At 39.8% G+C, this 15,012-nt stretch overlaps 1 protein-coding gene across 1 annotated transcript in view; it reads right to left on the bottom strand.

Moving 5' to 3' along the window:
• The window catches only part of GLIPR1 (GLI pathogenesis related 1), a 54,068-nt gene extending 43,937 nt beyond the window's left edge, over window positions 1-10,131 (bottom strand). The window contains exon 1 of the mRNA XM_074226179.1: window positions 10,041-10,131. The gene's annotated coding sequence lies outside the window, so the exon portion shown is untranslated. The remainder of the gene's footprint in view (window positions 1-10,040) is intronic.
• Between the last annotated feature and the right edge of the window lie 4,881 nt (window positions 10,132-15,012).

The following is a 15,012-nucleotide window of genomic DNA, read 5'->3' as shown; positions in this document are numbered from 1 at the left end:
CTCTTAACCTTTGTCTGCCTCAGTTTGGGGATTTATAAAACCAGCTATCTCATAGAATTTTTGCGATGGTCAAGATTTGTGACTGGCACAAGTAGAACTCAATAAATGCTTATTGCATTTCATCTATTCCACTAGACAAACAAAAAAATACTATAACACAAACAAAAAAGTTACTGTGTTCAAAATATATAATATATATATATGTGTGTATATATATATATATATATGTGTGTATATATATATATATATATATATATATATATTTCATTAAACCTCATTATGGCTCCTTAGTTTGATGTAGTTTTTCTGATTTTTTTTCTTCCCTGGATATAATAATTAACTTATCACAAACTCATTAATTTAACTAATGTAACTAAATGTAGGAAGAAAATCTGATCTGACCAAGCTCCAAGTATTCTGACTTGTTTGGGAAGAGTGGGATGCCAAAATGGATGTGCAATATTTCTATAGAAAAATTAAAGTAATTTCATTAAAAGAAAAGACTCAGTTGTCTCCTGCAAATAAAATGGGAGAAAAGAAAAATCAAGCTTAAAAAAAGAGATGTATGGCACAATGGAGAAGAGGGGTAGCATGGAGTCAAGGCCTTGAACTTATGATAGAAAAAAATGATGTTATGGGGTCCAGTCAGTTTATGAAACTGAATTAGCAAGAAATGATAAAACTGAATCAAATTTTACAAAAGTGCTTTAAATATTAATAACTTTTTAAAAAGCAATTTTACTTCTGTTCACAGAAAACAGAAAAATTATAAAGCAATTTTGCCTGAAGCATATCATCAGAAATGTATTTCTGTATAATAACTTTAGATAATGCCAATTCTCCTTGATCTTTAATACTCTTGAGGCAAAGAATACATTCATCAGTGAGGACATCTCTTTAATTCTAACTCTGTCTTTGGATAATAATGTACCATTCTATAACTCTTTCATCTAAAACCTTCAAAAATCTAATTATAAAGTATGCACAGGGTGATACTGCAATGCCTTGTTCCTAAAATTAGGAAAGTGAAGAATCAATTCATATGGAAACTATTGAGCTGAGCATCAAACATAATAGTAGGTATTAGCCTTTTGAGTACCATAAAAAAAGTCATGAAATAAGAATTGTAAGAAATTTTTAAAGCATTTTTCATTAAAATATTTCTTAAAACCATTATCTCTACATCAGTTTCTGTCTCATGGCATAACACATTTTAAGTGAATATATATATGTTATTATATATATTGTATTTATTATTATATATTAAATGAATATATATAAGTGGACATATATATATACATACATATTTGCAATGTGATACAATTAATATTTTATCTAAATAACTTGAACTCCAAAGAAGATTTTAATATTAATTGATCATCTATATATCATAAAAACACCATTTACCTCTATATACCATTTTGCCAGTAAAGAATAATTTCTGTCACTGTTTTAGATCTGGTCATTTACTAAACCTGGTCAGAACTAGGAAAAAGTAACTAGCAGTAGTGTGGTCCTAGTATGCTGATTTGAACCAGTCTGTCTAAACTATCAATTGCTCTTACTTGCCCCCCACTATTATGTGAGACAGATGACTCTTTTCTTTGGCTGTAGCTTTCCTTAGACCAACTATTCCCTCAGTTCCTCCCTTCTGGACAAATGGTTTTCCTAAGGTCTTGGGAAACAATGGGAAAGAATATCTCAATATCTGTCAGTCATAGCCACCACTAATGCTGATTCAATGTCCAAGGGACTCTAATAAGCAGTCTTTTTCCCTATGAAATTACAAAATGAGTTGAGTTCTCTTCTCTGATTTTATTTTCTCCTGTCCCTTCTAGGACTCTGATCCAGCACTTTCCTCTCTTTTTCATGATTCTTTCATGTGACATTCTCCTAATGGTGTCTTCCTTATCTGACAGCACACTCAAATAACCTTGAGTCTAAAAAAAAACAAAAGTAAAAGAAAAAATATCCAAAATTTTCCTTTCAACATTTATTCTACTTCTATCCATCTACCATCTTATCTCTCTTTTATTTCATTGTCAAATTTTTGGAAAAGATTGTCTAAACCAGATTCAATTCAACATATATTTAGGAAGAAAAATACTGTATTATATTCTGGGGATAGAATCTAGAATGTACAACCTATATATACAGATGATAGAATAGAGATAGATATGCATATAAAAGCATGATCAGAAGTAGAATATTGGAAGAGAAAAGGAGAGATGCAGACTATGTGCTCCATGGACATTTCAGTGGGGTTGAGGGTGAGATGAGTTTCCTAGAAAAGGTAAGTGATAGAACAAGCCTGGAAGCTGTAGAGTTTCCCATAGGCAGAGATGATGCAAGCTGTTCTTTCCTAATGTATGAAGTCAGAAGAAGGTTGGAGAAGCAGCAAATAGTCTAGATTGGATAGAGTATGAACTTCATGAAGAAGAATATTGTGAACTGAAGTTGAGCAGAGTTGGGTGTCAGATCACAACTCTCATTGTATTTTAATCCTTTGTAGTCCCCTTCCCTAACCAATATACTGAAGCTGTTCTCCCTTCCATCATCTACAACCATATAGTCATCAAATTCAATGGTCTTTCTTCAGTCTTAATCTTCTTTAACACATTTAGGGCAGAAAAAAAAAGGAAATACCCATTTATTAAGCCTACATGCTCAAATGCTGACAGAGGGGAAGGGGAAGGGAAAAGAAGGATGGATTCAATTATTAAGGCACTGTGCTAAGTGTCTTATAAATATTTTATTATTTGATCCTCACAATAACCTTTCAAGATAGGTGCTATCTTCCCTCCATTTTACAGTTGAGGAAACTGAGGCAGTCAGCGATTAAGTGACTTGTCCAGCTAGAAATTTTCTAAGTTTGGTTTTGAATTCAAATCTTCCTGACTCCAGGTCTAATACTCTATCCATTGTGCCACTTCGCTATCTCCTGTATCTATGGACTCCTCAGAATGATGTTTTTAAATACATAAAATCAATTTCATAGTATTGCAAGACAAATCAATTGTGTCAAATTATAGTTTAAAAAAAAGAAAACAAGTTTGTGGATCTCAGGGATTGCAGGAGCAATATCCTAACTGCTTTTATCATCAAAGTTAGACTTGTTTATTCTTACAATCTTAAAACCTTGCTGACTTAGCTGACAAAAGTCTCAGGTTTTTGATACCACTTCCTGTCTGCTCAAGAATCTCTAGGAGCAATCTAACTCTTGGTTGAAGGAAAATAATAGACAAGAGGGTTATTTTATTTTTTTTGTTAGGTGTTCTTTTTTCCTTCTATGACTAAGTAAATCTTTTGTTGACTGTTGAGTGATCTCTGAGTATCTCATTTTCTTTCAATATGGAAACTTGACTAACAAGACACTTGGTCTGGAAACAAGTGCAGACCAGAACAATTGGTATAGACTAGTGAAGAGCTTGTGGAAATGGAAGATACAGAGTTCAGAAGAAAGGGAGCCCAGATTAGCCGGATTATGTTTTGGTGATGCTTCGGTGATGCCTCTAGAGATGGTGATTAATACTGTGAGGTATCTCCCACTTTCTCTATTCTTAGGAGATTTGAGAATAAATTATTTGTGACCAAACAGCATAGAGATATTAGAAAGGCTGGTGTTAGTTTTCTCAGTCCTTAAGAACTGTATATTGAAGATCATTGTGGTAAACCATCTTTTAGCTACTCCTGTTATATTGTTCTTGGACCTTGCAGATGAATAATCTAAGTCTCCTCCAAGTTCAACTAAGAGAATCTCTTCAGAACTCAGTTTAGCTTCAAAGTAGCCAGTAGGAATTGAATTTGGGGGGGAATTGAATGGTATGATTTTCTCCTATGAAAGGACAAATATAGAAGGATTACATCTGGGTCTTTCCTTGCTTGGATTGGGTGCCTTTGAATTATTAATTGCAATCATCCCCCAATCATGTATAAACCAGGCCCAAAAGTCAACCTGGCTGAAGCAGCAGGGCACCTGGAGAGGGAGAAAGAAAGCAGTAGGTGCCAAGAAATTCTTGATCACTATTTTTCTTAGATTTTAATGGAGACAGCCCAGAAGCCTGAGCCCAAAAGCTTAGAAATAGCGATGCCTTCTCCCTCCCCCAAATCACCAGACTTGATGCCAGTTTCCATGGATATCAATGAGGGGAGAAATCATTGAGGATAGGAAACCCATCTTCCTCATCACCATTAGCAAAAAACTGCTGACCAATAGGCAAGTGAGTACAATAGCCAAGGAAATAATAAGACTCACCCCAAACAAACAAAAAAACAACAACTTGCTCCTTGTTCATCTCTGACAGTCACCATCCAGGGAAGCAATTTCGTTAATAAGGATGCCAATCAACTGCCACATACAGAATGAGTAAACCACCAGACATTCTGAGCAGTATCCTGAGGGAGAGATAATGTGCAAGTGCTGGCAAGCCAAACCACCACCACCGACCACCATCTTCCTTCAGAACTCTATAGAGACAGCCTAGAACCTTGAATCCAAGAACTTTAAGAATAACAGTGTTTCCAGATCAACACCCCAAGATTTTTTTTCTTTTAATCTTGGAAAGTGACCTATATGAAGGTAGAACCTGGCAATTGCTCCTACAGATGCTATAGCCAGTTACTGAAGTGAGAGAAAAGAAAGTTATTGACACTGAAATCCTTTGTTCTGTTAATAGTTCAACATCAGAAATTGATGATTTTATTAGTGGAGATGACATTTTCAAAAAAACATTATTATCATTTCTTTGCTACTATACCTGGAAACTTTTCCATCTGACTTGCAGTTAAAACCTTCCATGTGTGTGGTTGCCCCTGTTAAAATAGAAACTTCTTGAGATTACGGTGTGACTTCCTCTTTTATTTGTATCTCCAGTCTAACCATACTGCTCTGTACATAGTAAGAGCTTAAAAATGCTTCATTTATTCATTTAATCACCTTAAGGGAAAGTTCCTGAAAGTTCCCTCCTAGTTTTAAGGGAACCATACCTTATATGAGAGGGGAAAGAACTGTTTGGTTTTAAATGGTGTTAAATGAATAACATTATAGTTGATAGCTCTTGTAAGAGTTTTATGATTATAGCATAACAATTATGGATTGAACAGTTGAGAAACAGTGAAATAATGTAAATTGAGTCAGATCCCTGAAATTTTAAGATTGGCTAGCAAGTGTGTATGAAGGAACTATTTGAGTTTTGTTTGTTTTTCAATTGGACATTTGAGAGGCCAACTAGAATTTTGTGACATGGGCTTTGTATGATCCTTTTGCTAGAAATGATGTGGAACTTAGGCAAAGAAGTTTTACTCAGCTAAATCAACTCTACTTTTCTTTAATATCTCTCCTTGTTAAATATTCTTCTTTCCCTATGACTAAATAATTCTTAGCAATTTTTCTTTTGTTAGTAATTGTTGAATCATCTCTGAACATCTTATTTTGTTCAACTATTGAACCTGATCTAACAGCAAATGGCAGAGGCAAGCTCAGCCCAGGACACCAGATTAAGAACTCTTGAGTAGAGTAATCTGAAAGTGTTCTGGGTTGAGCATGACTCAAGACAGTTTTCTGGTGGTTTAGGTTTGATTTTGCAATTAATTAAGATACTCAGAAGTCTTTCAATAATTAACAAAAGGAGATTTACTAAACCAGTATGGAAGAAGGCAACAATGCTAGATACTGAGAATTCAAGAGTTGATTCACTTCACAATCTACCAAGGAAGCAATCATCTGAGGACTTCTCCATGAGGTCCTCATGGCTGTTTTGTTCAGAGATAATGAGGAACTGCCAGCAGTCAGAACTCTTAGTCCCCTGAGTCCATCAAGTCTAAAGGAATGTTTCAATATTTTGAAAGAGAACCAGTGACATCATGGAATGATGTCCAAATTAATGTGAATTGGATTTAAGTAAGGCAAAATTGCACGAAGTTGTCAGCATCAGTCTCTTTTACAGAGGTATCAAAGTCAAAGAACAAAAGTCAAGATGACTTTGGATGCGGTGGATGATCTTGGTATCTTTGAAGTCTGGCCAAGCTTTAAGTGCTCCACAACATGCGCTTTAGCTGCTTCATGACTATAGGAACACAATTGTTCACATCTGCATATTTCACAAACAGAAATCTTCACATGCTTGGAGTAGAAATGCCCCATATGCCCTGATTTAAGGCATATCAATAACCCTTGCCTGGTTTAGCCCATCTACCAAGTCAGTTTGCTAAAATGTGGCTACAGTACAAGCTACAGGTTTTCAGAGCACTCTCTCTCTCTCTCTCTCTCTCTCTCTCTCTCTGTCACTCTCTCTCTCTGTCTCTCTCTATATACATATAGATACATATGTATATGTATATGAATATGTAAATATATGTAGATGTCAATGTCCCCTTGCCTTAATGACTTAATATCTTTTAAGGAAAAACTACCCTAACCTACAAAGAATGGTTATGACAATTTGAAACTCTTATTAAGATGTCTTATTGGTATTGTTGATATATAATCTGGATTCTGCTTCCTCTTTCCTTTTCTCTCTTTTTACCACAAAGAATCTATTCCCCTGAAATTATTTTTCTGATTTATTCAATTCCATTGCTTCCCCAGGACTGTTTTCTTTTGAAAGCCTGGGAAAAGTTTTTATAGCAACAAGAAATAGTTCATCACTTTTTACTATTTTAGCTGCCATGACAATGTTGCTGACAATTTCAATGTAACATATACTGGTCCATAATATAGGAAATATCCCCTCTAGGTTAATTTAGACTAATAATTTGAGGGTAAAGGTGAGGAGGTTTCAAACCTCTGAATGGAGGACCCCAGGTAATCTCTGAATCATTACAGTGTATCTGTTTAAATAAATGACTCAGTATGACTTATAAAGCAAACATAGCTTCTAAAGACTGAATAAAAAATATTTCTCATATTAATTATTTTTAAATGTATATAGATATTGTTATAATGAATAAAATTCTTTTAAGAACATTAATGAATTCAGGGTAGTTTCTTATCATGTCTTTTTTCAACCAATATATACTAATATAACTTCTTTTATAATGTTGCAGTAATAAATTATATTGACATTATTATTGAGAACCATTGACCTAAAAGGCCCTGAGGTGAAGTGTAAAGAAAGTTATATTAAAGTCTGATGACATGGGTGTTATATCACTTCTGTTTCTTATTAGCTGTATGACTTTGGGGAAGTCATTTACTCATTCTGAGCCTCAAATGAATCCAATCTACAATGAGGTTAATCTAGATTACCTCTAAGGCCCCCTTTAGTTCTGAAACTATGGTCTATAAAGCAACTGATAGCACTAAAAGTTTGAGCTTATATTGTCATAATGACAAATATAAAATGTAACCATTTTGTGTATAATACTTTTAATTCTATAGAACTATTCTGAATCAAAATGATAAAAATAAAAGATATTGCTTCATGAGATTGTAAGGTACAGTACTGGGATACATTTTCTTTTTTTCTCATTTATTTATTTATTCTTATTTTGTACAAATAATTTTTTTATGCATTACTAAAATATTCTTGTTTAAGAGTAAACAATAAAACCCACCTCTCCCCTCCAAAATATAAACCCACATGGGTGATAAAGTAAAGGGGAGAGGAAAAAAATTAAAATTAAAAGAAAAGAAAAAAAATAATAATTATAGGTATGGCCAGGTGGCACAGTGGACAGAGCACCAGCCCTGGAGCCAGGAGCAACTGATCCCAAATCTAGCTCCAGACACCCAAAAATCACCCAGCTCTGTGACCCTGTGCAAGCCACCCCAACCCCATTGCCCTGAAAAAAAAACAAAAAAAAGACACAAAATAAAATAGTAGTAGTAATAATAGTAGGGGAGGCTGGGTGGTGGACAGAGCACTGGCCCTTGGGCCAGGAGCACCTGGGTTCAAATCCAGCCTCAGACAACCAACAATCAACCAGATGTGCGTCCCCAGACAGGCCACCCAGCCCCATTTGCCCTGTAAACCCCTCAAAATAATAATAATAATAATAATGATAATAAAATTGTGCTTCAGTCTGTGTTCTAACACCACCAGCTCTATCGGCGGGGGGGATCACATTCTTTATGATAAGTCCATCACAAAAGTTACTTCCATATTTTTCCACCATTGCCATTGCTGATCACAGCTCCCTCCATTTGTACTTCTTCAATACCATGTGTAGGAACAAAGGTTATTCTAATGGCCATGACTCAGATCATTTCCAAATAACCAACACCTGGACACACTCTCAGGAGCTGGCATGACGCCCTGAGAGATAAGGTGCCCCAGAGTCCTAGGGAGTTGGTCTTTCTGCCCCACAGACCAAGGGCACAGGACACAGCTGTGTTTTACCACCTTCCCCCTAACATACCCCCTTATCTTGTAACACAAGTGCTGCACGTAGACCACTTGTTATATCCCCCCATTTCCTCATTTTTCTTTGCTTTACCCCGGAAGACCTAACAGTATATATGTAATAGCTAAGCAGTAATAAATTTGAGCTGGAGGCATAAGGCAGTGGTGGCTTGACTCCTTATTCTCAGTTCCCCTCCAGGAGGGAGGTCATAGCTGATAGGGCCCCAAGGTGAAGCAAGCCACAACAAATGGTGCCAAAACCCGGGATCCCCCTCTGAGGGACACCTTAGAGCATACTCCTCCTCCCTGGACGAGTGCCTCACATCTACCAGTCTCCCATGGTCTCCTTGCCCCAGCAACCTCTCAGCTTGTAGAGCCCCCTATAGTCCCTTAACATAATGGGGAATCTTCCCCTTTCCTCCCAAGACACCCAAGTACGGGTTCTTAAACACCTCCTAAGTTCCCATTGCCTGAAATGCTGCAAAAGAGAATGTAAGATAACACTCCAGGCAGTTTTGGCTTTGGCTCCCTGGATTGAGGCTGGCCATATAATGGACCCTTACATTTGGGGGCGCATTTTGACACTTGCCTGCAGAGCTGAGGTCCATGGTGACTTTTCTCCCCTGCTGCCCTTCTACACTATTGTCACCACGATACATGCCTACCTCTCAGGAAAGGAGGAGGAAACTCAGCACATTTTACAGTCAGCCTTAGATGCAGAAAAATCAAGGGCAGAGAGCCCATGCCACCTCACTGAAGTCTGCAATGAGGGCACCCAAACTGATGAGAAATTCACTCGCCCCCCCCTCCTGAGCCCTTCCTGGATCCCCCACCCGACAAACCCCCCCCCCACCAAATCCTCCTCATCTCTATCGTGAGTTGCCTTGGGAGGACAACTGGATCTAGCCTCCCCCTTTCTCAAGGGTATCTTGGTGCTTCCTGTTAATACACTCCCCCCATTCCCTCCCACACTGCTCCCCCTGCCCCCTCAGCAATAACTAATGACTTCACGGATGCCTGCCAGATGAGAGATTTCTGCTGGGGTGCCTATGCCCCCAAGCCCGAACCTTTCACTCAGGCTTTCCCGGTTAATATCAACCCTACCCTCCTAAAACAAAAAAAAATGATGCCCACAACTGGCATAGCCTGAAAATTTCCCTGCACAGGGCCCTCTTTACTATGAACTTCCTGACTTTCGATTCTGAAGGGTTTTCCCCTGCCTTTAAACATTGGGGGGCCCTTTTCCCGGACATACCTTTGCCCATGGTTCACTGGAAGAATCCTATTTCTAACAAATGGAGGGGACCTGACCCCATTTTAACACAAGGGAGAGGGTTTGCTTATGTTTTACCCACAGATTGCACTGCCCCGCTGTGGATTCCCAGCCATCTGATCTGACCTGCCTGTCTAGATGATGCCCCACATAGCAGCCCTGATTGAAGAGATGCAGAGAATGTCACTAAACAATTGATGAGACCCAAGATACAGAGGATGGAGGGGGGAAAAGACGATACCCCACAACCTCCTGCAGCGCTCCAGGATGAGCTCCTCATCTTGGCAAGAAGAGTAATGGACTTTAACCCCAGAGGACATTTGTCTCTTCACCAACTCCTTGTTACTATGCTGTTCCTACTGAACACCCCCAAAGAATGGGCCACCCCTCGATGGGCACTTATCCCCTCCCCCCAATTCTTTTGCCTGTGGGTTATGATGTGTCTCTCTTCCCTGCTCTCTTTGCCAGTAGTGGAACTGTGGGCCTCCTGGCACTCTCACCGGAAGAACAAGCAGCTGCACCTTTACCAGGGACTCTTAACATCTCCAATTCTATTGGTTTCACTTTTAACTGGTCCTTTGCACATCTGTACCGGGTCCCACTAACCTGTTCATTCCAAGGGGAACTTTTTTGCCTTTGACTCCTCTGACCAAAGATTCCCAGCTGGAAATCTATGGGGATATAATGGTACTGGCCCCAGAATTTCAGAACATTGTACCCTGTACCTAATATTACCGACTGACCCCAAACCCCACATACCCCTCCCTGCCCTTTTCTCCCTGACACTGGACACTCCCCGCGGCTTTTGGTCTCCACAGATCCCCTGGACCCCATGTAGAAGCCCCTAGTTTCGTGTCAGTTCCCAACTCGGTGTTTATTATGACTATCCAGGTCCTTCGGGCCCTTAGAAAAACAAGGGGGAAATGTGGGAACACAGGCTAGTCTAACAACCATGACTCAGATCATTTCCAAATAACCAACACCTGGATATAATCTCAGGCGCTGGCATGATGCCCTGAGAGATAAGATGCCTTGGAGTGCTTGGAAGCTGGTCTTTCTGCCCCACAGACCAAGGGCACAGGACACAGCTGTGTTTTACTACCTCCCCCCCCATGCCCGCAACATACCCCCTTATCCTGTAACACAAGTGCTGCATATAGACCACTTGCCACATCCCCCATTTCCTCATTTTTCTTTGTTCTACCCCAGAAGACCTAACAGTATATATGTTAGAAGCTAAGCAGTAATAAATTTGAGCTGGAGGCATAACGCAGTGTGGCTTGACTCCTTATTTTCAGCTCCCCTCTAGGAGGGAGGTTGTAGCTGATAGGGCCCCAAGGTGAAGCAAGCTGCAACAACCATGTACTATATTTTCTTTCTACTTTCCCTCTGACTCTGCTGTAGGGTAGCTGAGTGGTGCAGCAGACAGATCCCCAGCCCTGGGGCCAAGAGGCCCTTAGCCCACATATCACCCCTTAGGCCAAGCATCTACCTGGTCCTATGGTCCCGGACAGGCCATTCAATCCTAGCCCCTTGCAAGAAGTAAAAAAGAAAATGTGTTATATCTGACCATTCTCCCCCCATGGTCTATCCTCCTCCATGACTCACATGACCCCCTTCCCCCATCCCTGTTCTCTCCTTCCTACTCTAGATGCCTATACCCCATTGAGTATATATGCTGTTTCCTCTCCTAGCCACCTCTGATGAGAGTGAAGATTGCCTCATTTCCCCCTTGCCTTCCCCCCTTCCATATCATTGCAATAGCTCATTGTAATAAAGAAAAATCTTATTATATGAAATATCTTAGCCTATTCCTCCTCTTCTTTTTCTTTCTCCCATTACATTTCCCTTTTATCTATTGATTCCATTTTTACACCACAATACATCTTCAAATTCAGCTCTCTCCTGTCCTTCATCTATAAAAGCTCCTTCTACCTGCTCTATTAAATGAGAATATTCATATGAGTATTAATAGTATCATTTTTCTATACAGAAATACATGTAGTTCATCATCATTAAGTCCCTCATATTTTCCCCTTTTCCAATTTCTATGCTTCACCTGAGTCCTGTATTTGAAGGTCAAACCTTCTGTTCAGCTCTGGTCATTCCAACAGGAACATTTGAAATTCCCCTGGTTCATTGAAAGTCCATCTTTTTCCCTGGAAGAGTATGTTCAGTTTTGCTGGGTAGTTGATTCTCGGTTGCATTCTAAGCTCTTTTGCCTCCCAGAATATTATATTCCAAGCCCTACAAGCTTTTAATGTAGTTGCTCCTAAGTCCTGTGTGATCCTGACTGCAGCCCCACAATATCTAAATTATGTCCTTCTGGCTGCTTTTAATATTTTCTCTTTGACTTGGGAATTCTGGAACTTGGCTATAATATTTCTGGGGGTTGGTTTGTTTGGGTTTTTTTGCATCTCTTTCTTAGGGAGATCAGTAGATTCTCTCAATTTCTATTTTGCCCTCTGCTTCTAGGATATCAGGGCAATTTTCCTGTACTAATCTTTGAAAATTATGTCAAGGCTCTTTTCCTGGTTATGACTTTCAGGTATTCCAATAATTTTTAAATTATCTTTCCTAAATCTGTTTTCCATATTAGTTGTTTTTTCAATGAGATGTTTCACATTTTCTTCTAATTTTTCATTCTTTTGGTTTTCAAGCATTGTGTCCTGATTTAAATCAGCAACCTGGGAGGAGGCCAAGATGGCGGAGAGAAGACAGGCACAGTTCTAAAGTCCCCTGATCTCTTCCCCATCTATCACATGAAACAAACCTCTTAAAAGAAATCCGAACCAGGAAACCCAGAAAGAAAAGCCAGGAGAGGAAAATCTACCTCAGGATTTGTCTCCCGCAGCAGCCTTGGCTGAGTACCTGCAGGTGAGTCTGAGCTCCCAGGGCAGATCAGCCAGACCAACAGCTAAATCGGAACCGGGAGTCTGAGGGCCCGAGAGCCGGACCTGCTGGATCAGCGGTGGGGCTGGACGAAGGGGGCTTGGGTCCGCGGGGAAGCAGAGGCACTGGTGTTGGTGCTGTCCCCCTGGAGCTTGGGGAAGGGGCTGTGGGGAGAGGTCTGGTGCAGGACAGCTGCGGACACCATCCCTGGGCTCCTCAGGTCTGAGAAACTCTGAGCCCACGCCTCCATTGCACTGAGGCCTCCTCCCAAACAAATGCAAATAATTTCTGCCTCAGGCCCAGGTGTGTGAGCAAAAGAACCAGCCCAGCTGAGGAATCACCTCAGGCCAGGGTAAAGCCCAGCATTGATTGAAGGCAAAAGAATTCAATAGCTCCAATTCCCTCCCTCAAGCAAAGGGAGAAGGCCTCCCAACCAAGGTTACAGACACTCCAGAGAGGGCAACCAGCTCCTCCTACTGGCCAGCCAGAGAAACTGCACTCAGTAAAGCCTTTAGAGATCCCAAGCCCAGGTGAACCAGCCCCACCCAACTCAAGGTCTTAGCATAATGAAGAAGGGTCAGCTGAAAGGTGGATCCATAGAAAAATTCCTGGAAAGGAAAGACCCCGACCCAGAGAGACCTGGAACTTCTGAGGAGAATACAATCTGGTCTCCAGCACAGAAAGACTTCCTTGAAGAAATAAGGAAGGAGTTTAAAAATCAACTGGAAAATTTGGGGGAGACAATTAATACCTTGCAAAATGAGAATAATTCTCTCAGATCCTCAAATGAGCAAATGCAAAAAGAAATTAATTCTCTCAAAACCTCAATTGGTCAAATGGAAAGCTCTTTCAAAAGTAGAATCGACCAATTGGAAAAGGTAAATGAAGAAAACTCCTTCCCCCAAAAAATAATGGAGTCTACAGAAACTAATGACTCCACGAGACAGCGAGTCAGTTAAACAAAATAAAAAAATAGAAAAAATAGAAGCAAATGTGAAATACCTCATCAACAAAACCACTGACCTTGAGAATAGATTGAGGAGGGGAAACCTGAAAATTATAGGACTTCCTGAAAACATTGAAGAGAAAAAAAGCCTGGACTTAATACTACAGGATCTAGTGATGGAAAACTGCCCTGACATCATGGAATCGGAGGACAAAGTAGTTATTGAAAGAGTACATCGATCCCCACCAGAAAAAGATCCTAAAAGGAAAACACCAAGTAATGTTGTGGCCCAACTCCAGAACTATCAGATAAAAGAGAAAATCCTGCAAGCAGCCAGAAAGAAACAATTTAAATATCAAGGAGCCACAGTAAGGATCACGCAGGACCTGGCTGCATCAACTTTAAGGGATCGAAGGGCCTGGAACGAGATATTTTGAAGAGCAAGGGAGCTTGGAATGCAGCCAAGAACCTACTTTCCTGCAAAGCTGAGCCTTCTCTTCCAGGGAAAAAGATGGACATTTAACGAAATGGAAGAATTCCAAAAATTTCTGATGAAAAGACCAGAGCTAAATAGAAAATTTGGATATCAAACAGGAGGTTCAAGAGACACATGAAAAAGTAAAAAAAAGGGGGGGGTGGTAAAAGGAAAAAAATGCAATCCAGCAAGTTGAAACTGGCTATATCCCAGCATGGGGGGGGAGGTAGAGACTCTCATAAATCCTGAGAATCCTGAGAAATGTAACTCTAACAGAGAGAATATACCTAGCCAGAAATGCTGGACATCCATGACCTATCCATGAGACTGATATCTAATGGGATATAACTGGCTTTAACCCCACTGGGGAGAAAGACTCTAATAACTCTCAGGAATTTGGACTCTATTCAACAGAATATACTGAACTAGAAGGGACAGACACTCAGAATTTTCTATGACTTAGATAGAATGATCTAAAAAAAAAAATACACTACCTCCTTGAAAAGGGGGACAGGAAAGAGACAGGAGGAGGGAGGGGATTGAATGGGAAAAATCTCATTATACTAAGAGGTACAAAAAAACCTATGGTAATAGAGGGGAAGAAGGGAGTAGAGGAGAAACACCTGAATCTTCTCATCAGACTTGGCTTAAAGTCAACCTACACATACTCAGTTAACTTATAAAACATCTAACCTTTCAAGAAGTAAAAGGGGAAAAGGGGAGGGGGGGGACAGAGAAAGGGAAGGGGAGTGGAGGAAATAAGGGGAAATAACAAAAGGAAGGGAAGGGAACAGGGAAAGGGGAAAGAAAGGGGAGGGAGTGATATAGGAGGGCAAACACACTGAAGGGGTGGAATTCAAAAACAAAATACTGGGTAATATGGATAAAAGGGGGGAAAGGGAGAAAAATACAAACAGAGGGAAGATAGCACAGAGGGCAATAAAGAATTAGTAATCATAATCTTAAATGTGAATGGGATGAATTCTCCCTTAAAATGTAAGCAAATAGCAGAGTGGATTAAAAACCAGAATCCTACAATATGCTGCTTACAAGAAACTCATTTGAAGCAGAGAGATACATATAG

This window comes from Macrotis lagotis, chromosome 2 (assembly GCF_037893015.1).
Source record: "Macrotis lagotis isolate mMagLag1 chromosome 2, bilby.v1.9.chrom.fasta, whole genome shotgun sequence".
Taxonomy (NCBI): domain Eukaryota; kingdom Metazoa; phylum Chordata; class Mammalia; order Peramelemorphia; family Peramelidae; genus Macrotis; species Macrotis lagotis.
This window is presented reverse-complemented; position numbering and strand designations above follow the sequence as displayed.